The 4,820-nt window shown below is 44.7% G+C and overlaps 1 non-coding gene across 1 annotated transcript; it reads right to left on the reverse strand.

Annotated features, from left to right (window-relative positions):
* Positions 1-3,970: 3,970 nt before the first annotated feature.
* On the reverse strand, positions 3,971-4,042 carry trnay-gua (transfer RNA tyrosine (anticodon GUA)). The gene has a single exon. It is a non-coding gene; the product is annotated as a tRNA-Tyr (tRNA).
* Between the last annotated feature and the right edge of the window lie 778 nt (positions 4,043-4,820).

Below are 4,820 nucleotides of genomic sequence, written 5' to 3' on the forward strand. Positions count from 1 at the left end.
GGGTTGTTGTCAGTGCAGGCTCGATGGACCCCATTCTGCACTGTAGGGATTCTATGATCTTCTGGTAATCTATAATTACAAAGAAATTATCGTAGAATCATAGAATCATAGAAGCCCTACAGTGCAGAAAGAGGCCATTTGGCCCATTGAGTCTGCACCGACCACAATCCCACCCCGGCCCTACCCCGTTATCCCTACATATTTACCCGCTAATCCCTCTAACTTACACATCTCAGGACACTAAGGGGCAATTTTAGCATGGCCAATCAACCTAACCCACACATCTTTGGACTGTGGGAGGAAACTGGAGCACCCGGAGGAAACCCACGCAGACACGAGGAGAATGTGTAAACTCCACACAGACAGTGACCCAAGCCAGGAATCGAACCCAGGTCTCTGGAGCTGTGAAGCAGCAGTGCTAACCACTGTGCTACCGTGCCGCCCCAATTCAATTATGGAATTGAAAAGAATAAAAATAAATAGCACAATGGACGTTAGCTACAATGAGACATGTAACAGGATAATCAGGGGTGGGAGATCATAAAATCCCTACAGTGCAGAAGGAGGCCATTTGGCCCATTGATTCTGTACCAACAACACTCCCATCCAGGCCCTATCTCCATAACCCCACGTATTTACCCAGCTAATCCCCCTGACACTAAGGGGCAATTTAGCATGGCCAGCCTCTTTGGACTGTGGGAGTAATCCAGAGCACCCGGTGAGAACGTGCAAACTCCACACACACAGTCGCCTGAGGTCGGACTTGAACCGAGATTCCTGGCATTGTGAGGCAGCGGGATAGAAGTTTTGCATTTTAACTACCCCATTTGCAGCAGAAAATGGGACAGTCATTGGACTCAAATCGCATGGCTGAACTGTTGACTTATTAAAAGAGTCTTGTATTTATATTGTGCCTTTTATGAAGTCAGAACATCCCAAAATGCATTACAGCAAATGAAGTACTTTTGAAGTGTAATGTAGGAAACACAACAGGCAATTTGTGCACAGCAAGATGTCAGAAACAGCACTGTAATAATGACCAGTGACATTGACATTCACAATGGAAAGAAAACACAGCTGCAATTGAATGTCTGATCTGAAAGACAGCACCTCCGGCAGTGCAAACCCCTCTCAGGATGCACTGTAGCATCAGCCTAGCTTTTTTTGTGTGCAAGTCTCCGGAGTGGTATTTGATACCACAACCTCCTGACACTCAGAGGCAAGCTTGCTACCAAATGAGCCATGGCTGTCTTATGTCTGACTGCTTGCCTGTTCTGATTTTAAGATTGATGTTGATTTAGGTGGCCGGAGCACCCAACAAAAGCAGACAGGGGCCTAATGAATATGTGCTAACGGGGTCGGAAAACATAACATTGCTGTTGTCTCTGTCTGTATGGTTATCACTCAATTCTAATTCCACCCACAAAGCTTGGGTGGAATAAGTCAGGAAACGGTTGTAAGCAGTGAGATTTGATCCTCAGCTGATTTTTTTGTTAAACACGGGAAAAGTTTAGAAACCATTTCACTTGTACTAAAGAGGTCTTTTTGCTATTTTGGCACTTTAGAAGTGCTTGCAGCAGTCGGAGAACTTTTTGAATTTGTATAGGATTTCTGTCAATCCATTTTATCTTCATTCTTACCCTGCTGGCAATTCCACTGGACCAAGAGGAAGAGATCTGAAAGAAGGAGGGAGCAAACTGAATTAGAGCTACAAGGAAGGAGGTGTATTCACAAAAATCCTTACCCTTCCAGTACAGGCAAATACCTGCACTTCCCTGAGGAGTTGTGCCTAAAAAGGCCAGGTTTTCTAAGCTAGTGACATTTGTGTCATTTCCTGCAACTAGACACGCAACCAACTGCCACAGCTGGCACTGCAATCAAGGTCAACTTAGGTGCTTCGGGGCTCCTTCCAGGCTGCCGTGGAGATACCAGTGACATTAGTCAGTCTTCAGTGAATGATTGTATTAAACGGTTGGCTGATGCTACACTTTAGCCGATGTGCAACAATCCTCTATGGGCATTCAGCTGAATGAATATATTTTTTGCTAGTGTCTGTTTTGTTAGGTTATATTTAAGTTTCATCAGTCACTCAGGAAATGGGCATTGCCATATGTTTGTCTGTGAAAGATTCCTTTGTGTGTGAAGCATATTGTGGTGAGACACAGCTTTGTGAGGCAGGATTAGAATCCCAATGGAATGCCGGTTTTACTGGAAAAGATTGAAGCATTTTTGGAATAATTATTGTTTATTGATGTAGCGAGAATGAACTAATTGAAACCATGATTTAATTGCCTGTTTGTACTCGAGAGATGGGGGTGCTTGGTAGAGGGATAGGCAATCAAGAAAGAGAGGCAAGCAAAGTGGAAAGAGTGGGAGAGAATAGGCAGTAAGGGGGGTGGGGGGGGCTGGGGGGATGGGGGGGGGGCGAAGGATCAGGAGCGAGGTGAGAGTACGGAATGGGAAGAAAAGGGAAAGTCCTCAGAAGTAAGCGGGTGTTTGGGAGGGGTTAGGAGATCATAGAATCATAACATCATAGAATCCCTACGGTGCAGAAAGAGGCCATTTGGCCCATCGAGTCTGCACCAACAACAATCCCATCCAGGCCCTATTCCTGTAACTCCATGCATTTACCCTGCCAATTCCTCTGACACTAAGAGACTATTTAGCATGGCCAATCAACCTAAAATGCACATCTTGGGACTGTGGGAGGAAACCGGAACACCTAGAGGAAATCCATATAGACACAGGGAGAAAGTGCAAATGCCACACAGCTACCCGAGGCTGGAATTGAACTCAGGTCCCTGACACTAAGGGACAATTTAGCTTGACCAATCCACCTAACCCTACATCTTTGGACTTTATGAGGAAACCGGAGCACTTGGAGGAAACCCCCACACATAGAGAGAATGTGCAAATGCCCCACAGTTAGTCATCCAAGGCCAGAATTGATTGGATCCCTGGCGCTGTGAGGCACCAGTGCTAACTATTTTGCCGCCATGTTGCCCCTATTATATTATGTATTCTTTACTTGCCCCATCACCAAATATGTTTTTGCACCAACTTATTGGGTATACATAAAGGAGTCAGAAAACGATCCCTAACTGTACAAGTGTTACTCTAAGAAACACTTGGTAATCTGTAACTTGCATTTCTTATAATGAGGTAATACTTTTCTCATTATTATCATTGCAAAGATTATAACACATTATTGTTTGTATTTAATTTTCATCCAGGTTTCACTTAGGATCATTTCCTGGCCAAAGACTGAGCAGCATTTAGATTCCACCTGGCAGCCATAATAAAAATGCTTTGCCTTTTACTTGAGAAAAATCAGATTAAAAGATCAACTGAGTGAGTCTCACAAGCCCCCAGAGCTTTCTTACACCTTGTGGATCATGAGCTGTGAGGCAAAAGTCTTATCCCTGGCTCTGTGAAGCCCCTTCCTTGTACTAGACATATCTGTTCATGATACCTCTGTCTTGAGTGAATAGTTCCCAGAGAAGTTACAATGAAAGTTGCTTGAAATAGTGCAGTAAGAAGTTTAACAACACCAGGTTAAAGTCCAACAGGTTTATTTGGTAGCAAAAGCCACACAAGCTTTCGAGGCTCTGAGCCCCTTCTTCAGGTGAGTGGGAATTCTGTTCACAGTAAGAAGTTTAACAACACCAGGTTAAAGTCCAACAGGTTTATTTGGTAGCAAAAGCCACACAAGCTTTCGAGGCTCTGAGCCCCTTCTTCAACGCCGGCATCTCCACATCATGAAATAGTGCAAACAGCCCATCGTAAGCTGCACTTCAGGGCTACAGGCACCAGCACTTGCTGCTTCACTTTCAAAGTAACGGAGTTATTCAAAGCCTGGAGCTGCTCAGTGTAGCATGTTGTGAGCTATCTTTTGCTGTGAGGCAACAGTGCTAACTACTGTGCCACAATACCATCCTCAATAATGTAGGAAACAGCAACCAATCACCAAAGGGGGCATGTGGAGTTGAACCACAGACCTCTTGATCTACAGACAAATGCTCTACCACTGAGCTATACCCCCCTCTATCGGGCGGGAAGGTGAAGATGACAGGGTCACGAAGGAACTGGCTACAGCCTTCATCACTTTCAGAGGATCTAGGGGGCACACGCCCGCTCCTCGTTGCTCCAAGTGCATGTTAAGCATGTTTTTAAAAACCTTGTTAATGGTTGGCTCCATCATTTCCCTTAAAAGCTGCCTGGCACTGGCTGCATTCAATATTGCTCTATACTTAGGCTAGTTGCATTTGTAATTCAATATTTTTTGCCAGCCTTGCTGCCCTGCTAACTACTTTTTAATTAAACGCAGAGGAAATTATGGCCCTGATATTTAAACTTGCAACCATTTATTTCCTATATTATCCAAACTTTCTAAAGGTCCGATTGTTTCCACAGTTGACTTTTGCATTGCATCTTCCAGATCTGACAGCCTTCACTCTCTGTGTATACATACTCGCACTGCATGCCACTCCTCCGTGGCTGACACACGACTGTTTGAAGGTTTCTGATATTAGTACAGAGCAGCCTGAGGGCAGACACCATCGCCCTGATCCCCTGCCTTTTGTCGAGTAAAAGATAGCTCACAACATGCTACACTGAGCAGCTCCAGGCTTTGAATAACTCCGTTACTTTGAAAGTGAAGCAGCAGGTGCCGGTGCCCTGCAGCCCCGAAGTGCAGCTTACGATGGGCTGTTTGCATTGTTTCAAGCAACTTTTATATTGTAACTTCTCTGGGAACTATTCACTCAAAACAGAGGTATCATGAACAGATACATCTAGTACAAGGAAGGCTTCACAGAGCC

The sequence above is a fragment of the Mustelus asterias genome, chromosome 4, assembly GCF_964213995.1.
Source record: "Mustelus asterias chromosome 4, sMusAst1.hap1.1, whole genome shotgun sequence".
NCBI lineage: Eukaryota > Metazoa > Chordata > Chondrichthyes > Carcharhiniformes > Triakidae > Mustelus > Mustelus asterias.